Genomic DNA, 17465 nt, shown 5'->3' on the forward strand with positions numbered 1-17465 from the left:
AAAAGTTAGTGCAAATGACCAACAAATGAAAGCTGGGTTGTTTCTGAATTCTTGCCTGTAGTAACTATTAGAATCTCTAATTTAGTTTTATGGATTGATATTGTTTAAGGCATGGGGGTATCCTGGAGAAAGCAAACTCTTGACAATTGTAAATATCTATCAGAACTTTTTGCACAGACAGGTTATAAACAATTATGGGACTATAAAATTAAGAATCAGCCACCCTCATTGTCCCAGGTAGATTTTCCACAAACTGTAAGATTAATAAGTTTAGATTGCAAAAAAATATATATATATATACACACACACACACAATTCCTTACTCTGTAAAGGGAATAGCATAATTCTAGAAAGTTTGTATGATAATATTTTACATAAATATCTACCTCTGCACTACTCTCTTGAAAATAATATAATAAAAACAGTAAGGACAGCCATTCTTCACAGAGTTTTAAATGTGTGTGTGTCTTCACATGGGCATATATATCAGCTTTAGGTTCATGTGAGACCATATTTATTACCATCACATGAATGAAGAGGAGTAAAGTACAGTCCAGAGTTCCCTTCTTTGCTGCTTCCTGCCCTTGTGCCACCCTCATATCCCTGTTGGTTACGGAACAGGGAGGGAGATAGCTGGGTGGTCTGACTGAGACTTCAGTATTTCAAAGGGGGCTCAAGAGAAGAGAGGACACTGACACTGCTTTGTTGATAATTAAGCCAGGTGAGTTAAAGGTATTTTGTTTCCTGAGAATTTAGAAGTGGTTTGTGTGTGTGTGTGTGTGTGTGTGCGCATGAAGGGCCTGAGAAAGCACTATCAATAGAGACATGGTGAATTTAGATAAAAGGTTCTAGATTTAGTGGCTCTGATCCTCATGATTTGTCCATCTTTTCTTTTTTTCTTTTTCTAGTTAGAAACCTTAAGAGCTCCTCTAGAAGAGCCGAACGCTCTCCAGCATTGGATACTGGGCTTTCACCCTTCTCTCTCTGGCTCTCACAACTAGTCTGGCTCTTTTCCTACTGGTCATGGATCCCTTCCATGGTCTCTGTGTGCTTCCTTCATTTCTGAATTCTCCTTCCACCACCATCTGTCCAACAGACATTTTTTTCTGTAGGTGAGAACATTCTGAGTCCTGTTTCTGCCTTGTACTTCTCTGCTGCTGCTGCTGCTAAGTCGCTTCAGTCGTGTCCGACTCTGTGCGACCCCGTAGATGGCAGCCCATCAGGCTCCCCCATCCCTGGGATTCTCCAGGCAAGAACACTGGAGTGGGTTGCCATTTCCTTCTCCAATGCATGAACTACTTAAAGTCAATCCTTTATAAACTGAAATCCCTCATAAGACTTCTTCATACTCTTTTACTTATTTAACATTAATGTCTAAAACAGGATGTGCTTCCCTGGTGGCTCAGCAGTAAAGAATCCACCTGCAATGCAAGAGACTTGCAAGAGACACAGGTTTGATCTCTGGGTCAGGCAGATCCCCTGGAGAGGGAAATGGCAACCCACTCCAGAATTCTTGCCTGGGAAATCGCAAGGACAGACAACCCGGAAGGCTACAGTCTATGGGGTTGTGAGAGTGTGATATGACTTAGCCACTAAACAACAACAACAAAACAGGATATGAAAACCATGAAAATACAATGCATGTTAAAAGAGACCTGTAAGATTTAAAAACATAATGCCCTCCACTTTCCTTCATACAGATGCTCAAATCAAAGCTTTAGTTTTTAAGAAAACAAAAGAATTGTACCAATTAGACTTTTGCTGCCAATTTGAGAGTACTATGCTCTGTCATCCTATAAGGGAATAGATTACTGTAGAACTGGCATTGCTGTATCACAAAAAATTGCCAGCTATTTTGTAAATATTTTCCTTTCTTTCCTTGATTATATCTTTTGAAGAAAAAAATTTAAAAATTTGAAGATCCAATTTATAAATTATTTTTGATTCATGTTTTATATGTTCCAAGAAATACTTGCCTAAAGTCTTGAAAATTTCCCCTGTGTGCTTGTCTAGAACATCTATAACTTGTTTTATATGCAACTCTATTAATATTTGATTTTTTAAATATTATGAAGTTAGAGTTGCTGCTTATTTTTTTCCAAGTGGATACTCAGTTGTTTCAATGCCATTCATTGAAAAATTATTCTCTCTCCCGTTCAATGAGTTTGGCACTTTTATTGCTATTTAAGCATATAAATAAGGGTGGATTTCTGTATTTCTCAGGTTCATTAGTCTATATGTCTCTCCTGATGCTAATGTCATACTTCTGAGTTAATGTACCTTTATGGAAATTAAAACTATATATATAAACTCTCACTTTTTTCTTCATTTTAATATTGTTTTGACTAATCTACGCCCTTCAGTATCAGTTTGTGAATTTCCACAAAGGAAAAGGCAGCTAAATTGTTCATGGGGATGAGGTTGGTGCTATCGATGATTTTAGGGAGAATAGACAATTAACTGGAGAAGGCACTGGTGACCCACTCCAGTACTCTTGCCTGGGAAATCGCATGGACAGAGGAGCCTGGTAGGCTGCAGTCCATGGGGTTGTGGAGTTGGACACGACTGAGCGACTTCACTTTCACTTTTCACTTTCATGCAATGGAGAAAGAAATGGCAACCCACTTCAGTGTTCTTGCCTGGAGAATCCCAGGGACGGAGGAGCCTGGTGGGCTGCCGTCTATGGGGTCACACAGAATTTGACACGACTGATGCAACTTAGCAGCAGCGGCAGACAATTAACAATTATGAGACTTATAAATTGTAAAAAAAAAAAATAAAAAAGGAATTTCTCTCCTTTCATGCTTTCTTTAATTTTTCCTAACAATAATCTTCAGTTTTCACAGAGGATATCCTGCATGTCTTTTGTTATGTATAGTCTTAAGTATTTCACACTTTTGTTAATACAAATGCATTTTCTATATTTAATTTGTCATCTGTCTATTGCTAATCCATAAAATTAAATTGATATTTATGTATTAACAGTATTCTGTAACCTTGCTAAATACTCTCATTAGTTGCAGACGTTGTAGATTCCTTAGAAAGTTTACATGTATATTCTACACATTATCTGCAAATAGAGATAGTGTTAGTTTTTAACTTTCTGATTTTAAAATGTTCTTTTCCTTCTTACTGCAATGGCTAGTACCTCAAGTAAATTATTGATGAAAAGTGGTGAGAATGGGTTCCTTTTCCTGTCTTTCAATCTTGAAGGAAAACATTCAGTATTTCAACATTAAGTACAATATAAGCTTTAGGATTTTTTCATGAATGTCATTGATCAAGTTGAGGAGATTCCCCCCATTACTATTACAATGGCATTTTAGTTTTTTTTAAAACCACGAATAGATGGCATATTTGGTCAAAGGCTTTTTTAAAAGTCCTTGAAATGATTATCTGTTTTTTTCCCTTTATTTTGTTAATATGAAGAGTTGCACTGATTGCTTTAAGAGTATTGAACAGTCTTGCAGTGGGGACAAATTCTGCTGACCCGTCTTCTCATGTATTTTGGATTTGGAGTTGCAGTTTCTTTGTAAAGGATTTCTTTTATTTTTGCTTATTAATGCTGTTGGTGTGAAACTTACTTTTTCTGTAATATCTTTGCCTGGTTTTGTTTTCAGATATATACTGATCTCATGAAACAAATTGATAAATGTTTCCTCATTTACTATTTTCTGCAAGAGTTTGTAAAAGACTTGTTATTTCTTCTTTAAATAGTCAGAAGAATTCACCAGTGAAATCACTGTTCTGAACTTTTTTTGAGGAAAGGTTTTGATAAATTCTATTTCTTTAATAGACTTTAGGGATAATGATATTCTATGTTTCTCTTGCATCACCTCTAGTATGTTGTATTTTCAAGGAATTTTAAAAAATTTAATAAAGGTTGTCCAATTTACCCTGCTGCTACTGCTAAGTCACTTCAGTCGTGTTCGACTCTGTGTGACCCCATAGACAGCAGCCCACCAGGCTCCCCCGTCCCTGGGATTCTCCAGGCAAGAACACTGGAGTGGGTTGCCATTTCCTTCTCCAATGCATGAAAGTGGAAAGTGAAAATTGAAAGTGAAGTCGCTCAGCCGTGTCCGACTCCTAGTGACCCCATGGACTGCAGCCTACCAGGCTCTCTGTCCATGGGATTTTCCAGGCAAGAGTACTGGAGTGGGGTGCCGTCGCCTTCTCCGCCAATTTACCCTATAAGTTGATAAAATCTTCTCTCATTATCCTTTTAATATATACAGAATTTATGGTGACAGCTCTACCTTTATTCCTAATGTTGGTGATTTGTAATATCTCTTGATCTGTATTATTCTTGATTTGATAGATGAATATTTTATCAATTTTGTTGCTCTCTGCAAAGACCCAAATTTTGACTTTTAAAATTTTTTCCCAATTATTTGTTTCTTTTATTTTTTAGATTTTTGTTGTTTTGTGGAAGTTGACAAGTTGCTAAAAAAGCATTCAAAGTAGTGTAAGTATTGCCTTTCTTCTAGTTATATTCTGCATTCAATTTGCTTCTAGAATATGTTCTGCAGTGCATTGGTATAATTCTGAATATGGTTGGATGCATGTCTACCATTTTGTATAATATATTTTTACTTATCTCCTCTGATTTTTGTACTTTGTCTGCCCTTTTCAGTTTTCTTTGGATTATTCAAATAATTTCAGGATAGGATATTGTTTTATCTTTTGACTTTTTAGCTCTAACACTTTACATCATTCTTGCATTTTATATTTATTCAAAATATAGAAACAGCAACAACATAGGTCCTTTTATCTCCCCTACCTTTCATAGTTTATGAAAAATACACATCAATATTTGATTTTTTATAAAACAGATATTTATGTCTTTAGAAGAAAATAAGAGGAAAGTTAACTATTTTATATACCTAGATTTTTATTCCGGTGGCTCAGACAATGAAGAATCTGCCCACAATGCATGAGACCCAGGTTCAATCCCTGGATCAGGAAGATCCCCTGGAGAAGGGAATGGCTACCCACTTCAGTATTCTTGCCTAGAAAATTCCATGTAAGCAGAGGAGCCTGGCAAGCTATAGTCATGGAGTCACAGAGTTGGACATGACTGAGTGATTAAGATTCAACTACACATATACACATAGATATTTACCACTTTTGATGTTGTTTATTTTCTGATGCTCCGATTTTTCTTCTGGAATTATTTCCCTTGTGAATTACTTAAACATAAGACCTGAAATCATAAAACCACTAGCAGGAAACAGGATCTCAAAGCAATATCTTCGCTCTTAGTTTATTGCTGCATTATACAACAATAAAGACATTGAAAAACCTAATTTTACATCAACAGACAAGTATATAAGGAGAATATGTATAGGATACAATGATATATTATTCAGCCTTAAGAAAGAATAAAATATTACCTTTTTTTGACAAGATGAATGAGCATGAAAGACATTTTGCTAAGTGAAATAAACCAGACATATAAAGATAAATATTGCATGATCTAATTTATATGTGAACTCAAAAAAAAAAAAAAAAAAAATCCAAACACAGAAACGGAATAGAAGGTTGCTCTACCAGGAACTGGAGCATGAAGAAAAGGGAGAAATTTTTTTAAAAAGGAAAGAAAATGAAAGTAGAACGATTGTTCCCAGGGATTGAAAAGAGGGAACCGTAGGTATTATTTTTTAATAGGTACAGAGTTTCAGTGTTGCAAGATGGTTGTTCATGATGGTTGCACAATATGAATATACTTAACACAACCAAATTCTACACTGGAAAATGGTTAAGATAATAAATTTTGTTATGTGTATTTCATCAGAGTAAGAAAACTGGGAAATTGAATGAATTTAACAAAAATTATGAAGTAAATGATTTTAATATTTTTCCTTTTCATGCAGAAAGAGGTCATGAGAAAGGCACAGTGGAAACCGGTTCCAGGCAAGAAACAATCCTATAAATTTTGCTATTTCATTGGAAAGAACTCATAATATAATCAAATGAAGTAGCAATGGAGATAGATAATATACTTTGTCTGGGATGTTGATTCTAATGGATCTCTCCTCTTACCAGCTGTGTGTCAAAAGAAGCAGGAGCCAAGTGCACTGTGTGGCCTGTGACCTAATTTTCACTTACATGATATGTGAAGCAATTATTCTAGAATGTTGCCATTTTTTTCCTTACAATAATATAATTATTAGGACTATAGCATCCTGTTTCTAATGCCATTTCTTCAACTTATTTTTTAATCAAGAGGATTCAATTAAGGAATATATCAAATTAATACATATACTGGGCTTTATCTGACTACCTCTAAAATAGTTTTGGGCAGAGCAGTGCCTATACTCTGCTGTTTTTCTATCTCTTTATGAGCATCTTTCTTGTGTAAGTGTAGGTTTTTATTTTATTCTGAAAAATGTAGAAGCCTCAACGAAAAATCAATGCTTGTTATATATACATCTTTATCCCAGAGGAAGTGCTACTCTTTCTCCTAATATGGAATCATTTTCAAGTTTAGTTGTTGACAGCAAATGGTGTATTCTAGTAAAACAGTGTTTACTCTCTTTGATAAGATGGTCTTTGAACTTCCTGGTTACAAAATGTGTATCAATTAGAGCTTCAGACAAAACTATAGAAGTATATAAAATGTTTATCCTCCTTCCTTCTTGATATTGTGTCCTCATATTGATTTGCTTCTTTCTCAATTATTTTATTCATGAATGTGAAGAAGTCAAAGGTAATTCCTATAAATCTATACTTGTGGATACATAAATAGATACTAGTGGGTTGCATAGTATTGAACACAACTGAAGCAACTTAGCACGCATGCATGCTATGGACAAAATTGAGACCTTAGATATGGTGCATCTGTATGCATGAGTTTATGTGTACCTCATGCAATGTATGCATGCTTGTGTGTGTGTGTAAGAATGTGTTTATCTGACTTGTGATAGGATTAATTTTAAACATAAATTTTGAATTAATTGTGCTTTGATTTGTATTTACATTATGTTTTTATTGATCTCCCTTTTTATTTTTCAGAAGATCCTCAGGGAAAAAAGAGTAAAATCTCTGAAAACTTGTTACTCACAGACTGCTCTCACATGATTGATTTCTTGAGCCCTTGAGATTCCCATGCTCTTAATCTATACACCTCTCCTTGTCTTGTTCTTTTCCTATGTCTCTGCCTTTCCCTCCCTAATTTTTAAGCTGCAGATCTTCCGATTATGTTCTCATTCCTTAGTTTCTCTAATAATCTTTTTCAGTTCTCACTTTTTCTGCTCCATATAATTTTTCCCCATAATCATCAGTATTTTCTGTCTTTCTATACCTGTTATAGTTTCATTAAGAAGTTGTTGAGATGAAGAGCATTCAGTTGAAAGGCTCACTGTTTCCATTCTGCATATTTTTGCAGAACACATTGCAGGATGGGAACTCTGCACATATCTCAAGTTTAACGGCTCATTTTGATGCCAATGAAACTTGCCCAAACTAAAAGACATGAGAAGTGATCTCACATACTGAGTGAAATTTGTCCATCCTTTGTTCTTCCAAAGCCTATGAAATTTATGTTACAATCCATTAGACAATGAGAAATTAAGGCTTATTCTCTGTGACAGAATTTATTGTCCAAAGAATCCCAGGTGTGAAAATATTTCCCATTAGTATTCTCAGAATTTTTTTAACCAAAACATTGTTTTGTGATTTGGGTATTTTCAGTGTCATGTTTATCATTAACACAAACTGCAGTTTCTATTAAATATGTAAAGAGGAGTTCTATAGCACAAGGAGTGTTCAAACATTGAGTATCTGTTAATTCTCAATTTTTCACGTGTAATGCATGGGCAACTATTATTGTAAGTTTTTGAAAAACATATTCCTTATACACAAATACACTTCTTAGAAGGTTGAATGACCTGTTTTAATGATAGTTTTTCAATGGAAATTTTTAATTCAAAGAGAATTCAACTCAAGAATATACTGATTTATCATGTATATACTCTTTATGTGACTATTTCCACAGATAGAGTAGTGGACAGATGGGCAGCTTTATACTGTTCTTTTCATCTGTTTCCAAGTATGTCTCTTATGAATAAGTGTGTATTTTCATTTTATTCTGAAAGATGTAGGAGGCAAAATACAAGAGGGATGATTGCTATATCTTGTATCCCAGAGAAACAGAACAGCATTTCAGTCTACTTCCTTGTGTGGTGTACTGGCAGCCTTGTTCCTTTTTCAATAAGGGGTATAAGGAAATAAAACACACACACAGTTTTTTCTGATTGGCAAGATGGCTTTCAATCTTGTAGCACCAATTCTCAGAAATGTGTGCCAGTTAGGATCGTGGTGAGAACTATAATAGACTTTGAAAGTTCTGTCTTCCTTTCTTCCTGCCATTGGGTCCTCATTTTGGATTAATAGTCTCTTCTTGTTTTTATTTTCTCAATAAATATGAAGAAGAAAGTGGCAAATCACATTAATGTATTTCCCTGTGTACATAATCAAAGTATTATCTGCTTTTTGTATTTTCTCTAAACCCCTTAAATCATCATTCTTATTGGACTTCCATATGTTTATTTTCTTCAAACTTATCTTTGCCCGGACGGTAGCCATCATATTTGCTATTCAAATACCCACTCTGTTTCTTCCTTAATATGTCCTTTTGTTGCAACCTATGCAGATATTCCTTTCGAGCCAGGCAATTTATTAAACAAATACATCTAAAGTATTGGCACTTCCCATAATGCAGATGGGAAAGTTGTGTCCAAGATGCGTCAGGTGATTTGATTTAAACCATTACAGTTGCATTTCACTGCCATGTAACACTTCATTTCCTTCTTTTCATGGAATTTTATTAATAAGAACATTAGTTAGGCATTTATTAAAAATAGAAACTTACAAAGCACAGGTTATTTATGTATCAGTTGGTTAAAATGTGAATTGAGGTGCTCAGGTAAATTTCTCTGTAGTATCTCTGGAAGCAGTGCTTCAGGATCCTCTCGTCTAGTATTTATTGTGGAAAACAGATTGTATAATAAATAGAATCAAACAGTGCATGTAAATTGAAAACCAGTGTACTTATGAAGTCATACAAATTAAATAATAAAACCCTAAGTAATGTCGAAAAGGATAAGGAATATTTTAAAAGGCAACCATGAGAACTACTATTCCCTAAAATTTTCTCACAGACCACTAAATTCACTAATTTAATAACACTTTTGTTTCAGGGAGTATACCCTCAGGGTAAAATTGGCCCTATGTCACAGCATTTGTGCGTGTGTGTGCATCATTGTCCTCATTGGTTTATTATTATATAAATTTTGCATTAAATTTGAATTTTCTCACATTCTTCTCCATGATATTTACATTGATCTCTCCATTTTTATTTCAGAACAACATCAGACATCAGATAGTAAATTTTCTGAAATCCTGTAAACATCCTCCCCACCTGAGTAGAATGACTACTCTCCTGTTGCCTTAATATTCTCTGCTTTTTAATCTGATGTCAGTCACAGGTTCACGCTTCTCCTGGGGGTCTACCTTTACTTTCTCAATTAACATCTTATAGACTTTTCCCAGATTAAGTTTCTCTTCTTACAACTTCCCTCTTTCTGCATTTTCCATATTCCTTTCTTTTCATTCCAAAGTGCTCCTTCCCTATGACATTAGCTTTTTCTGTTTCCCAAGCATTTGCTATGATTTCACTCAGAGGGCGATGAGATAAAGGGCTCTAGTCTGATAGGGACATGGTTTCCATTTTGTACCTTTTCCTGGAACACATCCAATATTAGGACTCCTGTCACAGAGGCCACGTGTGTGAGCAAGTTTTCATACCACTGATGCTTTTATAATCTAAGAGATGAAAGGAGACTCTCATTTGCTGATTTCAGTTTGTCTATCTAAAAAGGCATGTGTCAATTCTGATATTGTGCATTGGTCAAAGATGAATTTGAGCCTCATTATTCCACTGGTATAGAGCATATTACCAGAGCATTCCAAAATATATGAATATTTGAACCCTCCAGATGGCTCAGTGTTAAAAATACACCAGTTAATGCAGGACATTCTGGTTCAGTCCCTGGGAGAAGATCCCATGGAGAAGGAAATGGCAACCCACTCCAGCATTCTTGTCTAGGAAATCCTGCAGATAGTGGAGGCTGGTGGACTACAGTCCATGGGGTCGAAAAGTAGTCCAACATGACTCAGCCACTAAACAACAACAATAACATCTAGAATATATAAAGAACACTTACAAAGTATATGAATATTCTTTTATGATTCTCATAGAAATTTTCATGTATGTTATAGTGCTGTTCTTTCTCTTTTACCTTTGCAATGAAACTACTTTTATTGAACTTCAGTTCCTATTTTGTATTTGTAGAAAGAATTTAATTCTCAGGGTATGTTCCATTACTATGTACCTCTCAGACCATGAAGAATCTGCCTGCAATGCAGGAGATTCGGGTCCAATCCCTTGGTCTGGAAGATCCCCAGGATGGGGAACTGGCAGCCCACTCCAGTATTCTTGCCTGGAGAATCCCATGGACAGAGGAGCCTGGCAGGCTACAGTCCATGGTTCACAAAGTCAGAGACAACTGAGTGACTAACATTTTTACTTTTCTGATTTCTTAATTTTTCCTGTGAAAGACATAGAAATCATTACTGTGGGATATTGCCTAAGATATTATCTTACAATACAAATATAATGCAATTAGAACTTAAACAGGTTCCATGTATTTGTATTTTTAAACAATTTCTATTTCAAAGGAAATTCAACTATATATTGATTTACTATTTCAATGAAGCTGTATATAATGCACAGATTATTGGGCAATGGTGGCTTTGATCTATTCTTTCTCTTTGCAAGTATCTCTTTTTGGTTACAAATGTGTGTTTTCCCTTTATTCTGAAAAAGTTGGAAAGCCCAATACAAAACAATGATTGGCATATGCCATATCCTTTAACCTGGAGGGAGGGCTATCATACTGCCTTGCAGTCCATAATTATCTCCTTATCCCTTTGTCATCAGGAGGTGCATCATGTACAATAATGCAAAAATCTTTCTTTGATTGATGAGATGGTCTTTGAACATTGCAGTCTGTATTCTCAGAATACAACTCTCAGAAACAACTTTGGAAGTATTTGAAAGTTTTGTCCTCCTTCTTTATGACATCATGACTAATTTTGAATAAATTGTTTCTTTCTATTTTTTAATTGATAAATGTGAAGGGGAGCAAGTTAAGTCCTATAAGTGTGTTTCCTTATATGTAAACATGGTTTCATCTGTTACCTGTGCCTCTCACTTCAACTTCTAAAGATCATTTTTCTCGACTCCAAGTTGTGAATATTTTACATGATTTTTTTTTCTGAATCTTATCTTTGCAACTAAGGGTTTCATCTTCATTTGCTATTAAATTATTTTCCCAATATTGCTATTTGATTTGTCCTGTTATTACAATGAATGCAAGCATTCCTTTTCAGTCAAGTAAATTTTACTAATCCTAGTCCTCTATAGCCATTACGGTTTTCAAAGTGTCTGAAATGAAAGTTTTGTCCAAAATATACCTAAGTTACTTGATTCAGACCCACTTCACAATCATTATTTTATTTTTGTTCTCAGGGAACTTAAGAGAAATTTTATTTAGGAAAAGAGAACTTCACATACACAGTGTTATGTATTCCTATTTGATGAAAATATTTTTAATGGTGGAGCCCAGCTATATATTCTGTAGTACCACTAGAAGTAGTGGTAGGTCCTCCAATTCAGTGTTTGTGGCTACTTTAATCACTTAGATGTAATAACCAAAATGAATGTACATATTAACTAAAAGGCAAAGTACTTATCAGATCGTACAAACTGAATGATCAAATATGATGAGGAACTTTTTAAAGGGTACCACAAGAACTGAAGTTTTTAAATGTTCTATCAAATCAGAACACTCATTCATTTTATGCCCATTTTCATTTTGAGAAAAATACGCTTTGGAAATATTTGAGCTCTCAGCCACTGGACGTGTGTTTATTGTGAGAGTGTGTGTGTTCATGCAGTGGTATGTACATGTGTGTATTTGTGTGCACATCCATGTGGGTTCACTTTGAAACATATGTTTTTCATTGCATTTAAATTACCTTCCCATTTTTATATTGTATTTACTTTGATCTCTTTGTTTTCTCTTTCAGAAAGGCCTGCAATGACAATAGGTAAATTTTCAAAAAACCTGTTGCTCCCAACTCCATTAAAATGATGGTTCCTCATTGCATTAACATTTTCTGCCTTTTAATTTGTATCTACTATCGGCCTGCTCATCTCCTGAATGTCTACATTTCCCTCCCAATTAAACAATTATGCACTTCTTTTTTTTTTTTCTTCTTATTCTCAGATTTCTTTTTTTTAATATAAATTTATTTATTTTAATTGGAGGCTAATTACTTTACAATATTGTGTTGGTTTTGCCATACATCAACATGAATCCGCCATGGGTGTACACGTGTTCCCCATTCTGAACCCACCTCCCACCTCCCTCCCCATACCATCCCTCTTATACAGAGTGAAGTAAGCCAGAAAGAAAAACACCAATACAGTATACTAACGTATTATATGGAATTTAGAAAGATGGTAACGATAACCCTGTATGTGAAACAGCAAAAGAGACACAGATGTATAGAACAGTCTTTTGGACTCTGTGGGAGAGGGCAAGGGTGGGATGATTTGGGAGAATGGCATTGAAACATGTATAATATCATATGTGAAACGAATCATCAGTCCAGGTTCGATGCAGGATACAGGATGCTCAGGGCTGGTGCACTGGGATGGCGCTTCTTTCTTAAGTGACCTAGAGTTAGTGTCATTTTAGTTTCCCAAGCGTCCTTTATTTTCCATTCCTGCTTTTTAAATTCCAAACCATTCTTTACCTCTGGATATTGGCTTTTCCAGACACTTGCAGTCATTTCACTGAGTAGTTGGTGAGACAAAGGGCATTAGTCTGATAGATACGTTTTCTTTTCCCTTCTGAAACACATCCAGAGATAAGATGTCCATCACATATATTAAGTTCAAGGAACATTTCTATGGCAATGATACTTGTCAAACATTTAGAGATGAAAGAAGATGTCTATCATGTGCGTAATGTTTTTCCATGTATTGTCCACTCAGACATGAGTAAACATCAATCATTAGTTAAATTGAATTTTATACTGGATTCTTGGGGCTGGTGCACTGGGATGACCCAGCGGGATGGTACGGGGAGGAAAGAGGGAGGGGGGTTCAGGATGGGGAACACGTGTATACCTGCAGCAGATTCATGATGATATATGGCAAAACCAATACAATATTGTAAAGTAATTAACCTCCAATTAAAATAAATAAATTTATATTTTAAAAAAATAAAAAAAAAAGAGAGAGAGAAGAAAAAAAGAATTTGAAGCTCATTTATCCAGTTCTCTTTACCATATTGTCCAAGCATTTTCAGGTATACAAATAATTTTACATGATTCTTCCGGAAAATAGTAGTATTGTCTGAAGTATGGAAGAGTTATGACTCCAGTTTGGTTCTCTTTCTTCAGGATTGCTTTGGCAATTCTGGGTCTTCTGTCGTTTCATAGAAATTTCAGTATTACTTGCTATAGTTCTGTGAAAAATGTCAGAAGTAATTTTTTAGGGATCACATTAAACTTTTTATTGCTTTGTGTAGTATGGACATTTTCAGAGAAGGAAATGGCAACCCACTCAAGTGTTCTTGCCTGGAAAATCCCAGGGACGGCGGAGCCTGGTGGGCTGCCATCTATGGGGTCGCACAGAGTCGGACACAACTGAAGCGACTTGGCGGCAGCAGCAGCAGCAGTATGGACGTTTTAGCAGTATTATTACTTATAATTCAAGAACATGGAATATCTTCCCATTTCTTTGAATCATTTTCAATCAGAAATATAATTTTTACTGTTTAATGTGTTTTGGGTAATGATGTATTACAACTGTATTTTAGATTTCAATGGAATTCATTTCAAAAATTAATCTATTTAATGAGCACATGACTACTGTTACAGATAGAGTTTAAAGATATAAACTTTGAAATAGACAATTCCATCCTTTTAGCTTCCCTGGTAAAAGACAGGGAAACTATTTTTTTTTAAATAGTAATAAACTGTTTTTTTAAAATAAACTATTTTAAAAAATGATAATAAACTCTTATTTTATCTTACTAATGGAATCAGTTTAGTTCAGTTCAGTCACTCAGTGTTGTCTGACTCTGTGACCCTGTGGACTGCAGCGCATCAGGCATCCCTGTACATCACCAAATCCCAGAGCTTACTCAAACTCACATCCACTGAGTCCTGATGCCATCCAACCATCTCATCCTCTGTCATCCCCTTCTCCTCCCGCCTGCAATCTTTCCCAGCATCAAGGTCTCCTCCAGTGAGTCAGTTCTTCATATCAGGTGGCCAAAGGATTGGAGTTTCAGCTTCAACATCAGTCATTCCAATGAATATTCAGGACTGATTTCCTTTAGGTTTGACTGGTTGGATCTACTTGCTGTCCAAGAGACTCTCAAGGGTCTTCTCCAACCCTACAGTTCAAAAGCTTCAATTCTTTGGTGCTAAGCTGTTTTTATAGTTCAACTCTCACATCCATACATGACTACTAGAAAAACCATAGCCTTGACTAGACGGACCTTTGTTGGCAAAGTAATGTCTCTGCTTTTTGATATGCTGTCTCTGTTGGTCAGGGCTTTTCTTCCAAGGAACAAGCATCTTTTAGTTTCATGACTGCAGTCATCATCTGCAGTGATTTTGGATCCCAAGAAAATAAAGTCTCTCACTGTTTCCGTTGCTTCCCCATCTATTTGTCATGAAGAGATGGGACTGGATGCCATGGTCTTAGTCTTCCAATGTTGAATTTTAAGCCAACTTTTTCACTCTCCTCTTTCACTTTCATCAAGAAGCTCTTCAGTTCTTCACTTTCTGCCATAAGGGTGGTGTCATCTGCATATCTGAGGTTATTGATATTTCTCCTAGCAACCTTGATTCCAGCTTGTGCTTCCTCCAGCCCAGCGTTTCTCATGATGTACTCTGCATATAAGTTAAATAAGCAGGGTGACAATATGCAGCCTGGACATACTCCTTTTCTGATTTGGAACCAGTCTGTTGTTTCATGTCCAGTTCTTACTGTTGCTTCTTGACCTGCATACACATTTCTCAGGAGGCAGGTCAGGTGGTCTGGTATGCCCATCTCTTTAAGAATTTTCCACATTAAGATAGGCACCATAAAGGGCAGAAATGGTATGGACCTAACAGAAGCACAAACTGAATAATGAACGTGTAATTCATGTCAAAAGAGACTATGAACTATTTAAAAAGACTACTTCTTTCTAAATTCCATATATATGCGTTAGTATACAATATTGTAAAGTTAAAATAAATAAAAAATAAAGAAATAAAAAGATTACTTCTAGAATTAAAATTCCTAATATTTTTCTCGATGTAGTAAAATGACTTTCTTTATGCCCCTCTCAATTTCTAGAACATATCCTTGAGCAAAGTGAGGGTTTGGTCATTCTGAATGTGTTAAATGTGTGTGTGTGCTCCTTTTATATTTATGTTCCATATGTGTCTTACTGTCCTGTATTTGTATGAATTAGACTAAGAATAACTTTGATTTTTACAAACAATATTTTAAATAAAGTGAATTCTCTCTTTTTTTAAAAAAATAATTACATAGATCTTCTCATTGTATTTTTCAGGGGATCTTCGAAAAAAATTTGGTAAATATTTCTGACACTGTCTACCTCATAAACTTATAAATAACTGTAACATTGTCTGCCTTTCTCTTTATAGTTCATTCATTGACTCATTTTTCTCCCTTCATTTACCAATATTTTATATAGACTGCAACCATTGTAATTTTTTGTATTTGTTTTATGTAATTCCATCTCTTCCTATTCCTTGGTTTCATTGGATACCTTATATTTCTGTAAACATTAGCTTTAAAAATACTCATATGTCTACAGGAACTTGTGGATTTGATTTTGATTTTTGTAAAATTGAGGTATGTTAGCTGATCACCACATCACTTCCATCCTGTGTATGTTCTCATGCAAATAACCACTGATGTAGAATCTCTATTACCTATCAAGTTCAAGGGACAATATCCATACAATTGATATTGACCCAAAACTTAAGTGAAAAGAAAACTCCGAATAAAGCTTCTCCACCTTCTGCTCCTCCAAAGACTATAAATTCTGATGTCATTCATTTGTCAAGTGTGAGATCTAAGCTAACTCTCCAATAAACCTTGATCTTATTAACCCTTTGTTCTGAGGTTAATCAATGTTTTACCTAATATTTTGTTTTCTTTCAAAATTGCTAGTTTTTGAAAACTGCATTTTTTCTTAACTTGTTTAAGAATTTTCCAGAAGGAAATTAAAGAGCCTTAAAGAAGGCTCATTTCATAACATATTTCTCATTAATGAAATGTTGTGTTAGTGAAAAGAATAGTGATTTTTCCTTGGAAACTTTTAAAAGAGTTTTTCAGAAAACATGAATTTGTATAATAAGCTTTTACCACCTGTATTCTCTTGATATTTTTCATTTACATTTTTGTTTCAGTGAAATTGAACTTAACAAGATACCTCTTTATATTTTGTAGGAGGCTAAAAGTGCCTAATTCTCCATTAACTCATGTGTAGAGAAGGGTCCCTTTATTGTTCGTTTCCTCATCACTTTTAAAATATATCTCCAGTATGTCTGTTAATGGTATTAATATATATATTTTTATTTTTATATAGTTAGAAAGACTAACACAATAACAAAGACTGATGTTGCTTAACCTGGAGGAACTCCTAATCTGTCTCTTCTTATGGGGCTGTTTCCCATTGTATATCCATTTGGGAAAAGAGTGCATGAACTTTAAATTGCATGACTTCTCATTAGTGAGATGGACATGAACCATATGGTTTGGATTCTCATAAATGTCTTTCAGTTTGAATCTAAGAGAAAACCAAGGAAGCATTAAAAAAATATTTGACCTCCTCCTTCTCTTTCTGCCATTTTCTTCTTATTTTAAATGTATGGTTGTTTCCTTTATTATATTCCATTAATAAATTTAAGATGGAAAAAGGCATGTCTCACAGCATATTTCACTGTGAACCTAAGCAAACTCTCATGTGTTTCTCATAACTTTGTCTTCAGCACTGAATTATCATCCTCCTCAACACCATCATGCATGTGACTCACATCATGCATGTGCATATGGTTTCTCTTGTGATTGTCTTTCCAAAGGAAGCCTGCCATCTGCCTTTGTTATTCAATTTCCCTCATTACTACTTCTGTAATTTCTTTCTTGATACAATCTAGGCAGACATTTCCTTTGGGTTAATCCTTTCAAGATTTTGAAGTATGATTTTTTTCCAGTATATGCTCAGTCATTTGCTTTACAACAGTTTAACTGTCATTTAGTACTTAAATCCCTTCTTTCATTTGATTCCATTAAGAAGTAC

General features: G+C 34.9%; 1 long non-coding RNA gene across 1 annotated transcript; it reads left to right on the forward strand.

Moving 5' to 3' along the window:
• Positions 1–632: 632 nt before the first annotated feature.
• On the forward strand, positions 633–5949 carry LOC147346990 (uncharacterized). Its single transcript, XR_015152655.1, has 3 exons — positions 633–721; positions 4412–4465; positions 5874–5949. It is a non-coding gene; the product is annotated as an uncharacterized LOC147346990 (long non-coding RNA).
• Positions 5950–17465: the final 11516 nt, after the last annotated feature.

This window comes from Bos grunniens, chromosome 23, assembly GCF_055505025.1.
Source record: "Bos grunniens cultivar Pamir isolate PY7600 chromosome 23, Bosgru_T2T1.0, whole genome shotgun sequence".
Classification (NCBI taxonomy): Eukaryota; Metazoa; Chordata; class Mammalia; order Artiodactyla; family Bovidae; genus Bos; species Bos grunniens.